Source organism: Nuphar pumila, chromosome 3 (assembly GCF_984573655.1).
Source record: "Nuphar pumila chromosome 3, dmNupPumi1.hap1.1, whole genome shotgun sequence".
NCBI classification, from domain to species: Eukaryota; Viridiplantae; Streptophyta; class Magnoliopsida; order Nymphaeales; family Nymphaeaceae; genus Nuphar; species Nuphar pumila.
The window spans coordinates 51,570,009-51,595,664 of NC_143251.1; the positions used below are offsets into that span (position 1 = coordinate 51,570,009).

The 25,656-nt window shown below is 37.6% G+C and overlaps 1 pseudogene; it reads right to left on the reverse strand.

Moving 5' to 3' along the window:
- LOC149842876 (lysine histidine transporter 1-like) overlaps window positions 1-10,885 on the reverse strand; it is a 31,221-nt pseudogene extending 20,336 nt beyond the window's left edge.
- Between the last annotated feature and the right edge of the window lie 14,771 nt (window positions 10,886-25,656).

The window sequence follows — 25,656 nt, forward strand, 5'->3', positions numbered from 1 at the left end:
GGGCAAAAACCCTTATCACCGACCACACATTGGCTGGCATCTGGTTGGTAAGCCCTTAAGATCTTCCCTTCCCATTGGGCGTGACACGCTATTTCATCGGTGCGGCAAGGGGCACCTCGTATCCTATGGGTTTCAAAATGTGGTCATCCTATGCTAGGGAAAAACGACAGTCGCCCCTGAGCAAGGAAGGCGGAGCTCTTATGGGCTAGCTTATGCACCATTTGATCCGGACCAACTTAGTGTGCATTGAAGGTGGTCTTACCCTATGCCACATTGGCACAGATACAATTTGGACACAAGGCAAGACTACATGATTTTTGTGAGATAGAACATATGCCTTAAAATTGTTGAGAAAATGCACAAAAATAATCATAAAAATAATAAAATATTGAAATTGACTTGAAACATATACCAGTGTCTAGCACATGTTATAGCGTGTCATATGTTGCATTACCATGTCGCTATAGCCATGGGAGCCTGTTTAGTGTGTTTGTGTGTCATAGGGCTTTTATACTAGAACTGTAAGGCCATGTAGCCATAAGTTGACTGTTGGGGGTCATTCCAACAATCACAATGCTCAAATATAAAGAGACATGTCTCTTTGGGGATGAAGGGATTTCTCCTAGGATTGTGTCTCAACAAAACTCTTCACAATTATAAATACAGTGAAAAGTGTATGAATCATACAAAAGACATTCACAAAAAAGTAATAGTTACAGTTATTAAAGGCATTCAAACTGAGAAAGGGTTAAGAGTGTAGACCCCCTGGCGATTTTGAGCGTAACAGCAACATCTTCACCCCCGTTGCAATTCTACATCCATGCATATAGGTCCCTACATTCGTATCAAAGCGGGTTCGATAGATCCCTGACGATGCCGAAAGCAGCCTGTGGGTGCAGGCGTGTTGCAGAAATCGAATGCCAGTGACGACAACAACTTATCGCCAGGAAAAGGCACATAAAAAAAAATCAAAAATCAAAAATCAAAACAAGAGGTCAGTTTTATTTTCTGATTTAGACAAACCAGTGAACCAAGCGTTCTCGGTTTGCGTAAAATTGAGAAAAAAAAAACAGGAAGAGGGTTCAGCCCTCTTCAGGTTTTTTTATTTTTTCTGGGTAGAGAAAAGGAATTACCACCACTGGTGGTGATCAAACATCAGTGGTGGTCCAATCGTTCTGACCGTCTGTCTCTATGCACCGAACCACCCATTTTATCGGTGGTCGCAATGCAGAAAAGAAAAAAGGAAAAGAGGAAGAGGGTTTGGTTCCCTTTTTCCTCTCTCTCTCTCTGCTGAGGGGCTCGAACTACTGAAAAATGCCTAAAGAGGAGTTGGATGAAGCCATTGAAACAGGAAAAAGAGGAGAAAAAAAAGGAGACCCAGAATCACTCATCCTTTTCAATTGGAGGCCACATTTGCCACCGGAGATATTGTTGTGTCATCGTTGCCAGGTACAGGTTGGTTGGATTTTCTCCAGCCTTCAAACCCTTGCCAACGGAGGCCTCATTTTTTGAGGTCGTGCGGCGATTGCCAATCACCTTGTCTGGTATGGCATGTTGTCGGAATGGTCACCGGGTGTTGTCGAGTGCGACGTGCTGCCGCCGGACTAGCCATCAGATTTCCTCCTGCAGCGGCAGACGAAAAACAAAAAAAAAAGAAGAAAAAAGGAAAGAAGAAGAAGGGGAACAGAGCCTTCACCTTGTCGGTGTCGAGGCATCGCTGGACAGGCCAGAGGAGGTGGTTGTTCCCTTGGTGAAAATTTTGATGCCTCTTCAATGCCACTTCAGCTATGGGTTCCCTTCTCTCTCTAAATAAAAAGAAAAACTTAAAACGAAAAGGGAACCCTAATTGGGTTCCCCCTTCATTTTAATGCATAAGCCTTTTTACATAAAAAAATAATCAGTTTAAAACTAAAATTTTCTGTAAATTCAGGAAAAGGGTCTCTGCTTCAGTTTTTCTAAAAAAAATAGAAAACCAGTATACCAACTTTTCTAAAATTACAAAAAAGTGGTTCCTTTCTTTTCTGTTAAACTCAAGAAATTTCATATACATATATAGTTTGCTGGATAATTACGAAAATGCTACTGATCTTTTCTGAAATTATAGAAAGAGGATTGTATTTTTCTGTTTAACTTAAAAAAATTGAGGTTTTTGTTTTCATTTTTTGCTCAGAAAGGCTTTTGTCTTTTTGAAAATTATAGAAAAGTGGTTTATCTTTTCTGATAAACTCAAAAAATTTAGAAAGTGTTATGCTTTATTGAGCTTTTGCAGAATAGGGCCTCTGATCTTTTTTTATATTACAGAAAGAGAGTTAGAACTTTCTATTTAACTCAAAAAGTTGTGGAAACAGGTTTCTGTAATTTTTTGTTACACAGAGCCTCTTATTTTACTTTTTGAAATTACAGAAAAGTAGTTCTGAGTTTCTGAAAACCACCTACTACTTGTTTTTTTTAAATAGTGCTTAAATTTAGCAATCTTTATGAATTTCTTGCATACTTAAAGACCATATTACATGTTAAGCTAGTTTAAAAGGATAAAAACTAGTTATATTTACAAATATTAGTTGAAATAAAGTTTATTAATTCTAATATTTGTTTATAATTAGGAATATGGCAAATCAAATAGTCATAGCAGAGTTATCCAAAATCAAAAAACTCAATGAGATGAATTTTTGAATATAGAGAAGGAAGATGGAATATCTATTAACACATAACAAGACTTTATATGTATTGAATAATGTAAAATCTTCACTAATTGATAAATGGTGTGAAGAAGAAAAGAAAGCTCATAATAAGTTTATCAAAGAGGATTAACTTGCTCGAGAAACTCTTCTAACATTTATGCACGATGACCTCATCCGAGTATTTGAAGATTTTGACAATGCAAAGAGAATAATGGAAGAAGTTAGAAAGTAGTATGATATGACTTCAGAAACCAACATTCAACTTTTTTTGGAGCAATACAACTCATACAGGATGAAAGAGTCAGACAACATAGTCGATCATGTCAATCGAATGCTGGTAATGGCTAAGGACTTAGTCATAGCTAGAAATGATATTCTTGAGCGCATGTAAATCTCCATCATATTAAACAGTCTTTCTCCAACTTGGAAGATGGTATCAATTGCCATGAGATTAAATCAGAAAAGTTTACTCTAACTGAGCTTCATCTGCAATTAGCCCTTGAGAAAGAGCACATGTCAAAAGACAATAAGGGAGAAATTATGAATACTCAAGAATCCTTTCTAGCAACCTCTAACAAGTTCAATCCTAAAGGCACATTCTTTAAGAAATTTAAGACGAATAAATTCAACAAGAAACATCCAATGCAAACCAAAAACTCCAAGACTGCAAGAGGAGCATGTTTTTCTTGCAAAAAAGTTAAACATTTCAAGAATAATTGCTCAAATATAACCGAGAAAGAAAATCCAAGAAAGCAAGTAAATGAAGAACGAGAATTAGTATGCATTATGTCTGAATCATTGATCACAGATAGTGATCTCCCAAGGTGGTGAATTGATTCAGGGGTGACGCAACATGTGTCTAAGACAAAGGAAGGACTTGTGGAGATGAAGGAGTTGAAGCCTAGAGATCAAAAGGTGTATATGGAAGATAACACCTATAGTGATGTGGTTGGGATAGGGACCTACAAGCTTCAGGTACAAGGGATCAATCTCCTACTAACAAATATACTTTATGTACCTTCTATAAAAAGAAATCTTTTAGCAGTGTGAGATTTTGCTAAAAAAGGCTTCAAAATCCGTTTTCGGTGTGACAAGGTCACTATTGAAAAAAATAAAAAAAGTAAAGATCAGGGGTTGCTATGATGTTGACCATGGTCTATTTCATTTAAATGTAACTCTTGCAAATAATACAATGAATATTTCTGGTTATATTGAGTGTGTATTTAATGTTGATGCATATTTATGGCATTTAAGGTTAGGGCATGTAAATGTCAACAAAATAAAAAGAATAATTCGCATGAAAATGTTATCTTCTCTTAAAAATATAGATTTGAAAAATATGAACCATGCATATCAAATAAAATGACTAGAAAACTTTTTCCCAAGGGAAGTAGGTCATGTGACTTACTAGTTTTGGTACACACAGATATTTGTGAACCTTTAACAGTAAAAACACATGAAAAGAAATCATATTTCATCATATTTATAGATGACTACTCAAGGTATGGATACATATACCTAATCTCTAAGAAATTTAAAGCTCTAGAAAAGTTTAAGGCATGTAAACATAAAGTTGAAGGATTACTAGGAAGAAAAATTCAAGTTATTTTATCTGATAGAAGAGGTGAATATAACTTTGATGAGTTTAAGACATTCTGCATTGATAATAATATAACTCCTTGTACAACTATGTCTTATACACTACAACAAAATAGTATAGCAGAACGAAAGAATAGAACCTTAATGAATATGACAAGGTTCATGTTAGCACATATAAATCTTCTCAAGAAATTCTACGGAGAAGCAATTTACACTACCATGTATATCTTAAATAAGGTTTCTTTTAAAGTTGTAGATCTTACACCCCATGAACTATGGATTGGTAGGAAGCTAAACTTGAGTCATTTGCGAAAGTGGGGGTCACTTGCTCATGTATTGATTCATAGTCAAATGAGAGATAAGTTAAATAGTAAAACTATCAAATGCATTTTCATGGGATACCCAAAAGGATAAAAAAGATATTGTCTATATAATCTTGAAAAGAGATTTATAGAGAGTATGGAGGTAGAATTTCTGAAAACTCAAGAAAGAAATTTTGATCATGAAGATGATGGTGTCTTTCTTGATATCATAAATGATCTTGGGGTACCAAATCAAGAGTTAGAGCATTACGATCCAGTTGTAAATAATGAGAAAAAATTACAACCAGTAATTGGATAGAAAAGAACAAGAACTCCTTCATCCTATTTGAATGATTATTATACATTCTTGAGTAAGGAATTATGTTATTCCATGAATTTGGATGAAACTCTTGACAACTTGAGTTTTAAAGATGCAGTTGCTTCTAATGAGTTTGAACTATAGAAGAAAGCAATAAAATATGAGTTGGACTCCATAGAAAATAATGGAGTTTGGGAACTAACCACTTTGCCTAGTGGATATAGGACAATTGTTAGTAAATAAGTTATTAAGAAAAAACTCAAGGCAGATAGATCTATTGATAGATTGAAGGCAAGATTAGTAGCAAAAAGATATTCACAACGATAAATGATTGATTATAAAGAAACTTACTCTCATGTAGCCAAATTGGCATCTATTCGTATTATTTTGTCATTTGTAGCTTATTTTAATCTTGACCTATATCAAATGAATGTGAAAATGGTCTTCTTAAATGGTGAATTAAATGAAATTATTTTCATGCAGCAACTAGAAGGTTTTAAAATTAAAGGTCAAGAGGATAAAGTATATAAGTTAAATAAATCCTTGTATGGACTTAAGCAGTCACCAAGACAATGAAATTTAATTTTTCATAATGCTATAACTAAATTGGGTTATGAGGCAAATAGTCTGAACCACTGTGTATATGCCAAGAATAGTGGAAGTAAATTTATTATGTTGTCCCTCTATGTTGATGATATATTAATTACAAAAAATGATATAAACATGATAAATATGACTAAATCATAGTTAAGTTCTCGATTTAAAATGAAGGATATAGGTGAATCTTCATATATCTTTGGAATTAAGATAAAAAGATATAGAAAATCAAGATTGCTATGTCTAAGTCAAGAAAAATATCTTGACCATATTTTAAAGAAATTTAGAATGAAAAGTACCAAGGTAAAGGGTACTTCTGTAGTAAAAGGCCAAAAAATGAGTAAGAAGGATTGTCCAAAAGATAGACAAAAAAAGTTGAATGTTTCATATGCTCAGGCAAATGAAAGCTTGATGTAGGCAATGCTTTACACTAGGCCTGATTTAAGTTTTGTTATAAGTCTAGTGAGTAAGTATCAAAGTAATCTTGGGCTCTCTCATTGAGAAGTAGTGAAGAGAATTTTTTGATATCTAAAAGAAATTAAGGAACTCAATCTATGCTATCAGTCAAATAGTTTAAAGCATGTAGGTTACTCAGGTTATGAATTTATGTTAGGAGGTGGGGCAACTGCATGGTTATGCAAGAAACAAGGGTATGCGGCACAGCATACCCAGGAAGTTGAGTATATTGCCTATAACATGACAGTCATATTTGGTGTGTGGATAAATCATTTTCTAAATTAGTTGAAATTGGACATTCCAAAATATTCAATTTAACTTTATTGTGACAATAAAGCTATTTTAAGACTAATACAAACATAAGCTAATAGCTCTAAAAGTAAGCATATTGAAGTTAAATATCAATATATACATGATATGCTTATGAAAAATGAAATAGCAGTGGATTATATTCCTTCAAGTAACATGGTAGTAGATTCGCTAACCAAGGCAGTCACTTATGATGTTTTTACTAGACATGTGAGTGAGATGGAACTTAGATATGTCTAAGTGGTGAATGAGTAAAGATCACTTGGAAAGTATGTATGCAAGGTTCCGGTTGAGAACAAGCATATAAACACAGGAAAACCCTTATGGTTAAGTGGGAGATGTAAGGTCATGTGGCCATAAGATGACTCTTGGAGGTCATTCCAACAGTCACAATGCTCAAATGCAAAGAGATTGTGTCTCTTTGGGGATGAAAGGATTTCTCTCAAGGTTGTGTTCCAAAAACTTGAACTCTTCGTAATTATAAATACAGTGAAAAGGGTATGAATCATACAGAGGAATCATACAAGAGACATTCACAGAAAAGTAACGTTATATTTACTAAAGGCATTCAAACTCTATGAAAGGGTTGAGAGTGTAGACACTCTGGTCATGTCGAGCATAACAACGACATCTTCACCCCCGCTGCAATTCTGCATTCATGCATTCAGGTCCCTATAAGAACGATCTGTCATGATTCGTTTGGACCTACCTTGTTCTGGTTAACAATGATGTAAACTTATTTGACTCGGCCATGGATTCAAATCAGTCAGTCTTGGAATTTTTTTTTTTTTTAAGAAGGCAAATAGTGTTATTACATATACTTTTTTATCTTTTTTTTTTTTTTAGAACACAAATAATGTTATTATTTATACTTTTTTCAGAAGGCAAATAATGTTATTTGACTCAGCACGTGGACTCTGTTTTTTGAGAAGGCAAATAATGTTTGTTTGTTTGTTTTTTTTGAGAAGGCAAATAATGTTACCTACCTTGTTCTGAATGTTGTTGTGCACATCTGAAACCGAATGACGAGAAGTCATCCTATGTCCCGAAAAAACTCAATACCCAAGCTTGTTAAGCATGTTCAGCAGAATGCACATCTCTGCTTCCACGATTTTCATGGATCAGCTTCTTCCATTCTCGCAACTCTCTGTTAATCCTAACCTGCAGTAGTGTCATGCTAGGCGGTGCATCATCTAAGACTATCTGGTTCCTGTGTAAGCATAACAGCCTCCATGAGATCAACTGTCTTGGAATTATTTAGCTATTCTCAAGGGTCCGAGCTAACAAAACAGGACAAGTTGGAGGGCAAACTTGATTGTGGATCTTCATAGTATATACGGTTCAAAACAAAAGCTGCGTTCCTATTTAGTTTGTACACTCAGATCCAAAATAGGCATTATTCTACAGGTGCAAGTGAGTCGGATCCAGAATCCTAGCATGTGTTCCGAATTGGAACTGGAACTAAAGCCTGATCCACCCGTTGAATGTTGGACCAAGTGTGGGGTTGAACCTGACCCAACCTATATCTGACCCGTTTGTAACCCTAGCCTAGCCTGACTTTATCAAAGGCTCAGTTGAACCTCCCAGCCAAAGAAGACGATTCTTTCCAGTCAGCATTTTATTTGTTTCCCTGTCAATTTGGGTTACTCAAACCATATGATTTTTAGTACTGAATTATAAAATTGACAAAAAATGAACAATGGTAATTGGTCTTGGGCTCACAGATAGGGAGGAGAGTCCTCACCTACCCCGAGTTGGAATCTCCATGTGGGCACCTGTCAAGCAAGCATGGAAACACAAAAATGGAGGGAAAATGTAACTTGGGCTATGTTTAGGAGCATTGAATCCGAGGCTGTGTTGTGGTTTCCGCCGTGCTCTCCTACTCTCTTCCTGTTTGGGAGCAGTGGCATTGCGAAAACAATGCGTTGGGAGTGGTGTTGGCACCACATTTCTAACACCTTTCACCAGAGGATGTTTTTGGCAACTCCATCTCTCAACATCACAACACCACATTTCAACACCTTTTCGGCTAACTCCTCTCTCAACATCACATTGGCAAAATGATATTTTTAGTCACACTGAAACCATGTTTTCATCCCATTGCAAGGCTTCCAAACATAGCCTTTGATTTCATTGATCCTAATTGTTGATTAAAGACATTAAATAAAACATGCTAAATGAGTTTTTCAGAGATTTTTATTTTATTTTTAAATTTTAATTGTATAGATGTGATCTACCTACTTGATTTTATAAGGATCAGCCCTTGAGTGTTTGATTACAGATAGATTTTTATAAGGTCAAGAAAATCAACACCATAATCTTTGTGAATTGTCTAGGCTCTTCAGATCAATGTTGTCAGTATCGGCATGAATAGGCATGAATAAGCCTATCCGTATAGTATCAGCAGAAAAACTATATGATACTGACTTGAATCGGCTACTTTTTAAAAATATATAAAAATTGCTTTAAATTAATTTTTTAATATTATTTTAATGATTTTAACATGTGTCACATTTTGATTGACACAAAATATTTTATAATTATTTTTTTAGCCGATTCAGAATGATTCACTTGAGAATCGGTATCAGCCGATTCACCTGAATCGGTTGGCCAAACGATTCAGGGATGATACGGATACTGAAAACATTGCTCCAAATGTTGATTCCTAGTAAATTGATAATCCTCAATATATCCATGAGGTCAATGAGGTCAGGATCGAAAAAAAATAAAACAAAGAAAACTCATTTAGCATGTTTCATTTAGTACTAGAAAACGACATGTGCTTGCAATCAGGTTTATATATATATATATAGCAACTATACGTTACTCATACATATCCACACATACCTACACACTTTAACTTGAATTATGTCATTTAGTTAGTTTGTATTAATAATTATTGTTTTTATGTCAAAAGTAGAGGTATAACTAGGTCAGGTATGCCTGAACCAAGTCGATGCCCCCAAACCAACTTGATTTTGATAGACCCATGGATTTGTGTTGAATTTAAAATCTAGAATTGTTTAAAAGACGGGTCACTTCTGAATATAAAATATATAAACCCAATAGCCCCATTTCGGTTTTTATACTCAACCCTAATGGTTATATGTACTTTATGGTCATACCAACGAGTGCCCAAACACGATGTGTACTTTTTCCTACTCTAATTGACTGAGTTCGAACCCTATCTTGGACCCAACACACAAACCATCTTAATTCAAACATAATGCATACCGATTATGATATTGAAATATAATTATTGCTAATCTAATAGGGCTCCTTTTCTAACTCTAAACAATTTAAAATATTAATAGAACAAACTTGTATTTAAACAAACCCACTCATTTATACTCAATCTAACAACCAAAACATGAACCAAATTAAGACCCAACCATTTTGGAACTGACCTTTGTTTTACCTAAACATGTTAAGCCGTATGGTGTCAAAGGATCGATATTCTGGGTACAACTGTGATCACATCTAAGATCACGCATGATTTGAATCATGCGTCATATCTGGTGAAGTCAAGTTATATTGCAAAGATCACGCGTGATCTTAATTAGTTGCTTTATACGCTCAGCAAGTCTCATTTGGCAAGATTGCATATTCTGTTGTAAATTCATTGTTTTCATATCAATCCCTATTATCAAGGGATATGCCACTCTCGTAAGTGTTTACATTCAAGTAAAATAATAGAATTTTCCTTAGGCCATCAACTTCTTTATCAGAGCAAGGATCCAAAGAACCAAGGCAGCATTCTTCGTGCCTCTACTGAACTATTCTTCCTTTGTATCAGACTGACCCTGATCGACCATGGCAGCGGAGGTACCAAGCAAGGCACCCACGTCTCCTACATCCCCATATCATCTTTATCATGCAAATAACCCTGGCATGGTTATTGTATCGACCTCTCTCATGGGTGACAACTACTCTATTTGGAAATGAGTGATGATAATAGCGTTGAACACGAAAAATGCTTGCATTCATGGATGGTTCATTGCCTCAGCCAAAAGCCACCTTGAACGAGTACCAATTGTGGAAATCAATGCAATGACATGGTGTTGTCCTAGATTCTCAACGCAATCTCAAAAGGCATTGCAAATAGCATTATTTATCTAGACCTTGCAAATAATTAAACACTACAAGAAAAACTCTAATTAGCGGCAAAAATTTATGATGGATTTTTTCATCGCAAATTTGTGATGAATTAGCTAGAGAAAACTATCTAGCTCTAACATTTGAATTATTTGTAGAATTAACGATAGAAAATTTTTGTCGCTAATTAGCGACAGATTTACGACGGCAAAATTCTGTCTCAAACTCCGTCGCAACTTCACGACGGATCAGCGGTAAAAATTTTCTATCGCAAATTTGCGATGAAGTTTGCGACGGAATTTTGCCATTGTGAATTCGTTGCTAAATTTCTCGTAAATCCCTAATGCGAGCTCCCTTTCTTTTCCTTTCTCTCACCACGTTGCTCGCCCTGCCTTCTCCTCCTTTCGGCGACTGCCTCCCTCTCTGGCGACCTCCTCCCTTCCCTTCTCCCCCTTCCGACGATCGCCTCCCTCTCTGACCACATCGACTGACGCCCATCCCTCTCCGGCCACACCGACCGACGCCATCTCCCCTTCTTCCCTCAGTGACCCCGTCGGCAACCCACCACCTGTTCCTCCAGCTCCGTCAACTCGACCGAAGACCACCAGCGACCACGCCGGTGGGCTTGCCTCTCGTACCCTCGTGCCTCCCCCACTGCCCCTCTTTCCAACCTGTCGGCAGGGGACCTGCCCCCCTGCCGCTGGTATTTTCCGACAAGGGGGCCTACCCTTGTTTAAGCAACAACGGTAGGGGGATCTGCTCCTCTGCCGTTGTGTTTGATCGGTCGGCAGGGGCAGAGCCCCCCTGCCGCTGGTATTTTGAGGCAGGGGGGCTCCGCCCCCTACCCTTGTTAAGCAACAGCGGCAAGGGGATCCCCCCCCCCCCCCCCCCGTGTCGTTGTGTTTGCTCAGCTGACAGGGGGCGGAGCTCTTCTGCCACTGGTATTCTTTGGCAAGGGGGCGGGGGCCCCCTGCCTTTGTTTAAGCAATAGCGGCAGGGGGATCCCCCCCCCCCCCCCCCCCGACCGTTGTGTTTGCTTGGCCGACATAGGGCCCCGCACCCCTGTCGCTGGTACTTTCCGGCAGGGGGCTCCACCCCCTGCCTTTGTTTAAGCAACAACGACAAGGGGATCCACCCCCCTGCCGTTGGGTTTGCTTGCTCGACAGGGGGGGCTGCATCTCCTGTCGCTGGTACTTTCTGGCAGGGCTTCGCCCTCTGCCCTTTTTTAAGCAACAACGGCGGGGGGATCCGCCCCCTGCCGTTGTGTTTGCTCGACCAGCAAGGGGGCCCGCACCCCTACCGTTGGTACTTTCCGATAAGGGGCTCCGCCTATTTTCTTTTGCTTCTTTATGTGTCTTTGTCTAGCTAAAGTAATGTACATTGCAGGTGCGTAACAGAGCAAAATGCACAATGATTAATGTTAAGCATCGCATGCGTCTTAAAATGTTATGCGAAAAGAGACAGGCAAAGTGCAAATCGGGTAAATAGCCGTGGTGAGTAAGTAATGCAAGCGCATCACAGGTTATTTAATTTCTTGGATGCAATATTTTTTTGTTCACACACTCACTTAGTTGTGGATATCTAGGATCGCTTTGATGGAGTTCAGAGATCATGTTGAGCATGATTTTAATATATGAAAATAGAAGTGTTCTTATTTTTGGAGTTTGAATTCCATGCTACTCATGGTAGTAGTTAGCGAGATATTGAAGTGTATTTGTTGTAGGTACATGTTTGACATTGTTTTGATATAAATTATTTGAATGTATTGCAATGTTTGATGTGACTGTATCCATGCTTGCATGAAGTTATTTTCAATTTGATTATGCCTTCCATGTAAAATTGTATCATAAAAACATGCTTCAAATAAATGTATCGTGTTATGAATGGGTTTGCACATGAAAATGAATGATAAGTTATCAATGCTTCAAACTTGCTTTAAATGAATGGTTTTGCATATAAAAATATTAAGTTATCAATGCATGCATCATAGTTCTTGTGATTGAATGACATCATATATATATATATGTCTGTGTGTGTATGATATATATATCAAATCATTACATCCACTATGAATGCATGATAAATTAGATATTTTCTTCATCATAGCATTTTTATGATTTTCTTTTAACTAGTTAGGATAATATTCGTAACATCATAGGACAAAATGGTTGCAAACCGTAAATGAATGTACCGTAGGATAGTTGACAATGAAGTATCGCTTGAATATATAGATGGTGTTAACAGTTTTATTGAATTTGTAATGGAAAGTGTCAGTACAGTGGATCCCACAGGTTGGATCAGGTGCCCCTACACGATGTGTAAGAATAATCGATTTGTAGAACCTCATGACGTTAGACATCACATATACAGGAAGTGTTTTATGAGTGATTATCAGAATTAGACATTTCGTGGTAAAAAAATTTAGAACAATTTTGACGCATGGGTGGATATGGTGCACAATAATCCAGAACTGGGTTTTGCTATAGGTCCTAGTGATGTACTAACTGGGGCAGAGGAAGAAGCAGCAAACGATGCAGCTAGTAGATTTTATGATTTACTTAAAGATGCTGATGAGCCACTTTGGAATGGTTGCAAGAATCGCACTATCTTGGTTGCAGTTCTTCAACTAATGAATTTGAAATCCAAGTATAATTTGAGTCAATCATGTTTTGACCGTCTGTGCTCTATTGTGAAGAGTATGTTACCTAAAGATGAGAAATTGCCACAAAATTTCTATCATACGAAGGTTATGGTCAACATTTTAGGTATGGGGTATCAAAAGATAGATGCTTGTCCAAATCACTGCATGTTGTATTTCAAAGATCAAGAAAATAGTAGATCATGTTCATCATGTGGTCATCCTTGATTCAAGCCAAAGACAAGAAGCACTGGTAGCACGAGGTCAAAAGAAGTGTCATACAAGTCACTTCGCTGCTACCCTCTCACCCTTAGATTGCAATGATTGTATATGTCTTCGAGGACAGCTACACACATAAGATGGCATGTAAATAAAGTTCGGCATGATGAAGACAAGATCACGCATTCTGTTGGCGTAGAAACTTAGAAGCACTTTGATCGTACTCATCAGACCTTCGCAATGGAAGTGAGAAATGTTAGGCTCGGTTTATGTATAGATGGATTTAATCCATTTAGGGATAGATCAACCCCATACTCATGTTGGCCAGTATTGTCACCCCATATAACCTTCCTCAAAGCTTGTGTATGAAGCATCAAAATATTTTCTTGTCTCTATTAATCCCTGACCCGATGTCTCTGGGCCAAAATCTTGATGTATATTTAAGGTCATTGATTGATGAACTGAAAATATTGTGGGATGATGGTGTTCTCACGTACGATGCCCACAAAAAATAAAACTTTAATATGAAGGTTGTTGTTCTATGGACAATTAGTGACTTCCCTACATATGGTATGTTATCTGGTTGGAGCACACATGAGAGGTTGGCATGTCTATACTGCATAGAGGATACATGATTGAAATGGTTGGTAAGGATGATGACATACATTCTTTATGTGTAAACAACAATATGTTAATTGGTCGTGTTTACAGTCATTGTTTATGCTTATAGGTCCGCCATGGTGATGTTAATGACCAAGAAATATGTGATTTACAAAATGATCCGACCAAAGTTGTGCAATGTTACAACGGATACATCGTAAATGGTTATCGATTCTATACAAAAGACAAAGGTGTAAACAAGTCAATGATGAATAGTGGCGTATGTGTCAAGGGTAGCAGTTATGGTGAAAATGAACTTGACTACTATAGTGTTATTGAAGAAATAATGGAGTTGACTTACTTAGGCTTAAATAATAGGGTAACTTTATTCAAGTGTCATTGGTTTGATCTCACAGCAACAAGAGTTGACAAAGCCTCAGGCATTGTGGAGGTGAATCATAAATCAAGATTTGGAACATATGAACCATTCATATTAGCATCGCAAGCTCAACAAGTTTACTATACTTCATATCTGAATACAAGGAAGTCAGATAGAAATGAATGGTGGGCGGTTTTCAAGGTGAAGTCTAAACTATACCCCAAATATGATCAGTTACAGGAAGACAAGATTGTTGAAGAGGGTGATTACTATCAATCAGATTATATATATGACTTCTCTTATGGTCACGATGTCACACATGGTCTGCATGTCACATCTCCATTGTCTAATGGCACACGTATAAAAGAATGTGATCTAAATGATATAACAAGTGGATGGGCGCCCAATAAAAAAGAAGACAAAGAGGAGAAGGAAAAATAAGAAGAATATGAAAGTCAAATAAGTGATAAGGAAGCATACTCGAGCTAGTGAAATACATCTTGTAATGCATATCACACACTTTCTCTTATGCTCTTATTTTTGTAGTTCGAAAACCATGCTAGTCATGGTAGTAGTTAGTAAGATATTTGAGTGTGTTTGTTGCAAGTACATGTTTGACATCGATGTGATATGAATGATTTGAATGTATTGTCATGTTTGATGTGACTGTATTCATGCTTGCATAAAGTTATTTTTTATTTGATTATGTATTCATGGAATTGCATATCATGTAACGGATCCAAATAACATTTTTATTTGTTAGAATATGGTTCATGGAGGTAACAATGGTCGAGCACCCAGTGGTTGAGGACTAAGTGGAGATTGTGAGACATCATTAGGTAGATGTCTTTATGTTATATTTAAATATAGACATTCATTATATTTTTGCTTATATGTTGATATAAAAATTATTACTTGTTAATCTTCTTTACAGGATCTCAGCTCAGTGATAGCCAGTCTCAACCTTCGTCATTACGTAATGCTTTAATAAGTATATTATTTAAATAATTATATACTTGATTAGTTTAAATGTGCATTGTGTGAATTTCTAACTCATTGTTCTGTAGGTGATGTTTCGCCTACACATGACTCACCTACACCAGCTACTCATACACATCACGAGACAATGTCGGATGCAGGGTTTTCTCAGTCTGACACACGATGACTCATTCAAATAGTGTATATCGATAGTTGACTGTAAGTATTTCATTGTCACTTGTCCAATACTTATCTTATAAATAGTGTATATCGATAGTCGATTGTTAATGTGTATTAATTCATGTGCAGCGCGAGGTTCGAGCCACAAAAAGTAATACGAGAAATTAGGAAGTCGCTACTTCAGCATCTTTCAGGATCAGTCGCTCAATGGAAAGAATACCCGAAGGTGGTGTTGGACAGATTATTATCCTCATTCATGGTATGCAATCGTTTAACATAACTAATATATAACATATTTAATTTTTTTTATAGTCATGTGTGTTAACTTTCTGAAAGTATTTATAGACTTCGCATCGCTTTGCCACTACGAACGAGGAGGACATGAGGGTAGTGTGGCAGAAGGTAACTCTTAATTGATTTGTTGACATGCTGCATAATATGAAGACTGCAGCAATAAAAACAACTGGTGGGATAGATGATCCACTACAGTGGAAGGGCTATGGCCCTTCTACTATCAGGAGAGATTATTGGGAGAGAATGTGCGATAAGTGGGCGAGCAATGAATTTTGAAACCGCTCAGCAAAGGCTGCACAAAACTGAGTGAAGATGTTTGATGCCCATCTACACACAGATGGATCTAGGACTTTTGGGAGCCACTAGAAGAAAATGGTAATTCATCAATATATATATATAGTCAAATTTATAAGTATTTTTGCATACTTTTTAATTAATTTTTGTATCCTTTAACCTTGCAGGAAATAGAAAAATGAGGCATTGTGCCTTACAATGATGTGTTTGTTGAAACACATAAACGTAAGAGCACGGGAGAGATTGTATTAGAGAAGGCGAGAGCGACATCGGTATGTATTTATTGTATTAATAAGCATTGTAATATACAAGTTACTATGAATTACATTATCATAAATATTATAATTCTTAATTATTAATTATTAATTCATATTGTAATCATTATTTTGTAGGAGTCGTAAGAGCAGCAGATGCTAGAGCGATATGGCGATGACTCCACTCAGCATCTGCCTTTTGATCATGCAGCATGGGTGACTGCAATCAATGAACCCAAAAAGGGTTGTGTGTTCGGGTTTGGGAGTGACATGAACACCACACCAGTCATTGCCTCCTGCAGCCAGAGTTTTCAGAGTTCTCCCACCAGCATCAACTCCCACCGTCTGATTGACCCTGCTATGTCTTGGGATGGTGTTTGTCAGCGTCTTGAAGACAAAATATGTGACTTTTTACATAAAGTCATTCTCAACCTTATCCATAATGAGTTGTGCAACTTTTTTCGGGACAAAGAAACTTCATCTGCATTCAACATGAGCTTCGGTGCCCGTCAAGTATAAAGATTCATGTAATTTGTTTCATGTCGTTAGATTTCAAGCTAGTATATGCATGATTGAATACATATATGCATGATTGAATCACTATGAGTTTTTTTGACACCTTTAGAATATATATATGCATGATTGAATCACTATACAATTTTTATGACACCCTTATAACACATATACGCATGATTGAATCACTATGAAATTTTTTTGACAACCTTACAACACATATAAGCATGATTTTATCACTATAAAATTTTTTGACTGGCTTATAACACATATATGCATGATTGAATTACTATGAAAGTTTTTTGACAACCTTAGAACACATACAAGCATTCTTTCAACACTATGACAACTTTAGAACACATATGAGCATGATATTAGCATATATGAAAGTTGTTTTACTACTTTATAACACATATATGCATGATTGAATCAATATGAAAGTTTTTGACAACCTTAAAACACATATATGCATGATTGAATAACTACGAAAGTCTTTTGACTGCCTTAGAACACATATGAGCATGATTGAATCACTATGAAAGTTTTTTTACAACCTTAGAACACATATGAGCATGATATTAGCATATATGAAAGTTTTTTTATTGCCTTATAACACATATGCATGATTGAATCAATATGAAAGTTTTTTGACAACCTTAGAACACATATATGCATGATTGAATCACTATGAAAGTTTTTTGACAACCTTAGAACACATATAAGCATGATTTCATTACTATGAAATTGTTTTACTGCCTTAGAACACATATATATATGATTGAATCACTATGAAATTTTTTTACTGCCTTAGAACACGTATATGCATGATTGAATCACTATGAAAGTTTTTAACTGCCTTATAACACTACATAACACATTTATTTGACATCTGTATAAACATTATATGCATGCGTGAATCACTGTGACATTTTTTTGACAACCCTAGAACACATATATGCATGATTGAATCACTATGAATTTTTTTTGTCAGTCTTAGAACACATATCTGAATTTTGTTATTGTCCTTCATTTTATTGCTAGTCTATGTGTCATTCAGCTATTTACTTTGATTGCATTGGATTAGGTGCATTGCATATAATTTATTTCATTATATTTTGTTTATCAATACTAACATTTTGGTTCTCTTGTAGGATGCTGGAGATGATCAGCGTAGAGAGTTGATGGAGGCATGGATAGAGGGGCAGATCAAGACAATGAAGAGGATGATGCCCCGAATCCTGGCGAGGATTAGATTCATGTGTTTAATTTGTTTCACGTACTTGTAACTAATTAGAACTTGGCAAGGACTGTACTGGGTTGTTAAATTTGTTTAACTTATAACTTGTGTTAAATTTGTTTCACCTGCTTTGTATATGTATTTTTTATATGTACTTTGTTTTTTATACACAGGTTATATAAATTGTATAACGAGAAAATTTTCTCGATATTCATATTTCAAAAAAAAAATAGAATTTGTGATGGATTAGCGATGGATATTATCCGTCGCAAATATCTGTCGCCAATTTAAATCAGACGATGTTTTGCGACATAATTTAATCCATCGCTAATCCCTCACTAAATTGGCGACGGATATGTATTCATCGTTAAATTTTAGCGACGGAATACATTCCTTCGCAAAACCAAATCAGTCATTATTTATCGACAGACATGATCTGTCGCTAATCCATCGCTAATTAGTGATGGATTGGCGACATATAAATTCTACCATATTTTAGCGACCAGGATTATGCGACAGACGCTTTCCATCGCTAATCCGTCGCTAAACACGTTAGCGATGGATGGCGTCCGTCTCTAATCTGCATTTTTTTATAGTGAAAGCGTGAAAGGATCTAGCAGAGAAGTTTTCTCAAGGTAATTCTACTCATATTTATCAACTTAAAAAAATGATATGTGATATGTGCCAAGATCAATCTCCCTTGGCCACATACTTAATACTTTAAAAACCTACTAGGAGAAATTGAGCTCATATTCCACAATTCCAACTTGCACATGTGGCGCATTCAAAGAGTATAGTGAATGTCAACAGAGAGAAGGTGTTTGAATTCCTCATGAGCCTTAATGAATCCCTCTCTATGATTCGCAGTAACATTTTGGCCATGGTCCCTTTGCCTAATATGAGCCGAGTGTATTTGTTGGTAAGTCAAGAGGAGACTCAATGTCTCTTGACACCATCTACAAATGAGGTTTCCAACTTGACATCATTAATAGCAAAAGGCATTAGACAATGCCCAGGTCTCCTGAATAATAATTAAGGCATTGTGAGGAGTCGTGGATAACCTCAATGTGATCACTATGGCATGCTTGGACATGTCAAGGGTCGATGTTATAGCCTTGTAGGCTATTCGGCCGATCATCCGAAGAGTCAAGTTGTTGCTGAAAATGTGGGTAGTCGGGCAAATGTTGTAAGTGATAACGGAGATGCCAATGGAGCTGCCAAGGTAGCCACAAACTAACCCAACCAAATCAGTGGGATGTCGGCCTTGTCACAACTAAGTGAGGATCAACTTAAACAGATAGTTGAATGGCTCAATCTGGACTCTAAATTGGTTTCCACTAACCTTGTAAGTGATACATCATACTCTCAATTTTTTTTCCTCTTCATCACATTTTCGTTGGATTATTGATACTGGATCATCAGATCATCTAACTCCTCACTTAAATTCTTTGCTTGATATCCAATCTATGTCCAAAGAAACTATGTGGGTATCCCATTTTAAAAAAACCCAACTATCACCATATCTGACCCTTAACATTGTTCTTCACATTCTCCATTTTTGTTATAATTTGTTATCTATAGAAAAACTAATTGAATCGTTGGATTGTGTTGCTGTATTTTTTCTCTTATTTTGTGTTTTTCAGGATCGTTCAATGAAGAGGCTGATTGGAGTGGGTACGCTTCACGATGGGCTCTACCATTTTGACCTTCTCTTTCAACTTAGTCGTACCTTTCATGCTACCCAACCACCAGACACCCAAAATTTGGCATATGAGACTTGAGCATCCATCTTATGATCGAACTATACATTTGTCTAAAGAACTTGTTGAATTATCTCCATGTTTTAATCGTTTGTGTGATGTGTGTCATCGAGCTAAGTAGTCGCGACTTTATTTTCAAATAAGTTTTAATATGAGCAATAAACCTTTTTCTCTTGTGCATTGTGATATATGAGGGCCATACAAAACATAATCACACACAAGTGCACATTTTTTTCTCTCTTGTGGATGACTTCTCAAGATGTACATGGGTTTTTCTTATGCGATATATGTTAAAAACATATTTTTTTCTTACAAAATTCAATATAAAAGCCAAGTGCAACATGTTCGATCTGACAAGGGTGTTGAATTCTTGTCACAAGATATGCAAAATTGTTTTCACCAGAATATGATTGATCACCAATGGTCATGTGTGAGAACCCCTCAACAAAATGGCAAGATGGAACAAAAGCACAGTCACCTCCACATGATTGCATGCGCTTTACGATTCCAAGCCAACTTACCTATAGATTTTTTAGGAGAATGCATTCTCACAGCGAGACATTTGATCAATTGCATCCCTACCCCTATTTTGCAAAACAAGACTCCACATGAGCTTCTTTTCAAAAGTAAACTCAAATATAATCATTTGCGAGTATTTGGGTGTTTAAGTTATGCTCCAAATTTAGGACCCATTCGAGACAAATTTTCTTCAAGGTCTCGAAAATGTATTTTCATTGGATATCCATATAATCAGCGTGAATATTGTCTTTATGATCTGGACACTCATGATTTTTTTTAGCCGAGTTGTTTTATTTTATGAAAATGAATTTTCTTTCCTTACCAAACCTCAACATGAGTCTCCTCACATGACACTTGTTATACCAAACCCGATTGGGGATATATTCACCAATCCTGAACCTTCATTAGCCACTGAAAATGATGAACACCCACCACCTCCAAATCCACATATATCTCTAGAACCTGATATTGTTGCACACTCGCCAACTCCATATTCGGGGGTAAATCCTATCCCATCAAAAAATTTATTTGCCTTTCTAAATTTTTTGCTTCCTACATGGCTTTCCTTTCCACTGTTTTAAATGATGTTGAAACTAGCAACTATAGCGAAGCCACTAAGCATCCACATTGGCAAGAAGCTATGTTCCACGAGATCTAAACTTTAGAAGCGAATAACACTTGGATTGTTGTCTCACTACCACCGGATAAAAGACCTATTGGATGTAAATGGGTTTATAAGGTCAAAATCAATCTCAATCGGTTTATTGAGTGCTATAATGTAACGCTCCGAATTTCCAAAACAAATCTAAGTTGAAATTTTCATAAATTTCTTTTTTTTTTCTTTGCAGCAAAACTTAGAAAAGCCTTTAGCAGCAAAATAAGAAGATAATGAGTTGTCAGTTTTAGAAAACCCTGAGCACATTACAGGTATGTGGCCAAGCAACTCATTCACCACCAAAGTGTTCCATTTTATCGAAACCCACATGTTTATTACAACATCACTGCTTAGAAAAGCAATATAGGTTCAATAAAAGGAAACAGTACAACTCTGTCTAGAGAAACCGTGGAACTCGATGTCGCTTTGCTCCGCATATCGCCACGCAGGTCCAACACCTGAAATCCTCATTAAGCGGGGTCAGAACCACTGAGGGTCTGGTAAGCAAGCAATCACATATCCATTCAACTCAAGTAAATGCATTGACCACTCAGGGTCGCAGTTTGCAATAACGACGTTCAAGCCTCCATGACTTAGTGTATATTCCAAAAAACTCCTCGGGGTTATGAGTTGAACATCAGCTCAAGTCTCCATGACTTAGCCTTGACATCTTCCAAGTCTCAAAGGGATGTCTAGCTCAAGTCTTTATACTTGGCACATCTGTATCCCACGTATCTAAGAATAGCTCTTCGAGCTTCGCTTAGTTGTGAGGATACAACACGGGTCTTTGTCCAGTCGGTCTAGTCGTATACCGATCATGACACATTCACAAAGGTTATGCAGGACTAACTCAACAACATCCATACACTCATACATTCAAGCATCGCTGAACCTAGAGCTAATGCATTGTTTCAATAATTAACCTCTTCCACCCTTGGTACGCAGGCGAAGCAATTATCTGGGCATCAACTCGACGTTCTGGGGGTTGGTTATTCTATGTATTTTAGATATCTCAGAGGCTTGTTGACCCTATCCATAGTAGGCCAGTGTGTTTCAACTGAGAGAACCCTACTAGGTCCATATTCGGATGCATTCTCTACATGCATTAATTGGGTTCAATCCTTAGATCTTAAGGATAACCACGACCCCAAAACCCATGAGTGATTGAGGTCATCATGGACTCTATCAGGTCCAAAGTAAAATACGTGTCACTTAAGGTTATACCATCACTATCATTCCACAGTGAGCATAATTCCTGAAGGGGTCTGTCAGTCTTACAATTACTTGGACAGATATTTGCATGTCATTTAGGCAGCCCGTGCCTCAGCACTACGGGAGTATGTACCTGACCTCATTCAGTCTACCCCAACACAGTCATTAACTGAGGGGGTATCCCTAACACGATTTTCAATCGCGGGGTATGTGCGACCTTAAGTCTTATTCATATGCATGCAGAACACCGCTCTTGGCACTGCGGCTACCACGAGCATCACACCTCTTCTGGGTGGAAACAACACACTCTGGCTCTTCGGCCCTTACGAGTTTGGTTGTGTAACCGTTTTCAATGAGCATGCATATGACTCAATCTAAATAAATCGGTTGTTCGACATATTTTTACGCAACGAGTCTAAACTTAGTCAAGGCACAACCTCTACTCTCGCTCAGCGATCCTTACGAGCAAGGTGCCCTTACAGGTATTTGAGAGACGAGCCATTCTGGCATCGTTCCAACAATGGACATCATTATGCCGTTCAACTGGTTCTGGCAGCTCTTCTGCCAACTATTTCGTCAGCACCTCCTCTGCTCTATTGACAGTGGTGCGACGAACCTTTCTACATCGTAGAAAGCGTTCCATGAACTAGGTAGCACTCTGCTATATGATAGAGTATCCTGCTACGTTCTTTCTGAGTTATTCTTAGTTTTTTCAAAAATTTTAGCAGCACTTCCTCTCTTTAACAGAGAAAGCGTGCATTTCTTTTATTCATTTCAGCAGCATCTCTCCTCTTTAACGGAAAATCACTACGCTTAACTTAGGAAATGGATGCGCATCGTTGTGCGTACCTTGCATCCATCAAGGTTGTGGGAACCCTGGGTCATAGCCAGGCCATATGTAATTGACTTAGTCTTTACGTAAAGAACATTCTGCCAAAAAGCGAAGCCTTTCCAATAGGAACTTTATTCGTCAAGCAAAATCTTGAACGAGGAGCGGTAAGGGAATCGCATTGGCGATTTGAAGTTGATCTTCATTTGAACGTTCATTTACGCACCATATGTGTAGTATAAGCATAAGCATGTGCTTTATACAGCGGCGGCGTAAAGGAAATGCATATACTATTGTTCAGGGTGTGTAACTGAATGAAATATTCTACATATATATTTGCAGAAAGCAGGAGCCTTAGCGTCATTCAACGCGAAGACATAAGTAAATGTATAATCGGAAGTGTATTAATCGAAAAGTGCATAAAGCAGGAGCCTTGGCATCATACGACGCGATGGCAAAGGTAAATTATAAAGCATGTGCGATATAAGACGCATCGGCAGTATTCAGTCAATATACACCAAGATCTGTATCCAACGATAGTTATAAGGCGAGAGAGTGAACATCAAAGTATCCTAGAGGCCTTAACCAAAAACTAAGGTGAGATACCATTTTTAAGAACATATATACTGTGTATTCAAACATATATATCTAACGATAGTTACGAGGCGAGCGCGTGAACACCGAAGTGTTCTAGAGGGCTCAACCAAGAACTAGGATCAGATACTTCTTCAGAAAGTATATGCTATATACAAACAAGCAAATACTTGAGAGAGATGGATCAACGAAGCGAACTTACTTCAAATTACGGAAGAAACGACTCTCGAAAACTCCAACGCTTCGAACTAGCTTTGATCCTTCCGTCAAGAGGTCAGACTAGGTCAGATGAAGTCGACCTAGTTGAGAAAGAGTTAAAGCAGGTCAAGTTGCTCAACCTAAATGGTTTGAACCAAACTGAGTTCGGTCCAAGTGAACTGGGTTCAGCAGGTTTGGTCTTAGCCCAAGCAGGCTAAGTCTCGGTTCAGAAAACCAAACCAGAATCTCGACCAAAAAGGTCTTTGACTTTGACTTCAAACCCAACTAGGTTCGAGTCAAGTCAACTGGGTTTGGACCAGGTCAGGTGAACTAGGACCAGGTCAGGCAGGCTAGGACCAGATCAGGCAGTCTCGGGCCAAGTCAGGTAGGCTCAGACCAAGTGGGCTAGGTAGGGGAGGTTTAGGAGAGAGAAAGAGGAGGCAAAGGGGGGGGACGATTTTTCTAAAGGGGGCTCTCCTCCTTTTATTGGCAAGGTTGCTTAGCCCCTAAGCAACCCTTTTGACCCTTTTGTCCTTTGGCTTTTTCAGAAATCTAGGTTAATCTTATCCATCTGACTGTTTGATCTTATCTAGAATGAATATTCCATAGAATATTCCCTAGAAGGTTTTGAAAATATCCTAGGAATATTCCAGAACATTCTAGAATATTTTTTGAGGAATATTTTTGTGGGTCCTACAAATATTTTTGCAGGTCCCACAAAAAGTCAGGTTTTCGGCAAATTTTTTTCGAAAAATTTTGAGTAGGCCATTATCTTTGTATTGATGTAACTAAGAAAGTTGGCTCGTACAAATCTCTTGATTTTGTTCAGGTAGGAAGTTATGGCTTCCAGAGTGTTTGAGCATATATTCGTGAAGCAACGAACATCCTAAGTATAATTGGCTCACAGGAATTGGTTCGTTTCGCATTCTGAGAAAAAATGTTATTTTTACTGGTAAATGCCTCATGTATTTTATTCAAAAATTATCTGAAAAATTACGGGTCTTACATCATTACCCCCTTAAAGGAATTTCTTCTGCGAAATTCAGTCAAGAGTACAAGGCAAAAAGTTCAGGATACTTATTCCGCATATCAGATTCGGGCTCCCAATTGCAATCATCGATTCCATGATGTTGTCATTTCACCTTCACCAGTGGAATGACCTTCGTTCTGAGCACTTGCTCCCGACGGTCCATGATTTCAACAGGTCTTTCTTCCATCGTCATATCTTCTCGAATGTCAATATCTTCATGTCGAATGACGTGAGAAGGATCATGAACGTATTTTCTAAGCATTGATACGTTAAATACATCATGTATTTGCGCGTATTGAGATGGCAATGCTACTCGGTAGGCAGTCTCTCCGATTCGGCTCAAGACTTCGAAGGGACCAACGAATCTGGGGCTGAGTTTCTCCTTCTTTCTAAAATGAAATGCACTCTTGGTTGGGGAGACCTTAATGAAAATATTATCCCCAACCGCAAAAGTGAGCTTCCAACGCCTTTGATCTGCGTAGCTCTTCTGTCGGCTCTGAGCAGTCAGTAGCTTCTTTTTTATCATATGGATCTGATTAGTGTAGTGTTGCAACACTATGGTAGAGTCCAAGGTTTGCTCACCCACTTCACCTCAATAGATTGGTGATCGACAGGGTTGCTCGTACAAGGCTTCATACGATGCCATCCTAATATTAGCATGGTGGCTATTATTATAAGCAAATTCAGCCAACACTAGATGAGAATCTCAATCACCTTTTCATTCCAACATACAGGCTCTTAGCATATCTTCAAGAGTTTGTATGGTCCACTCAAATTGCCTATCAGTTTGGGGATGTAATGCGGTACTGAACTTGGGCTTCGTCCCCAGGGCTCTCTGCAACTGCTCCCAGAAGTGGGAGGTGAACTTCGGGTCACGATCAGATATGATCGATATCGGCACTCCATGGAATTTGA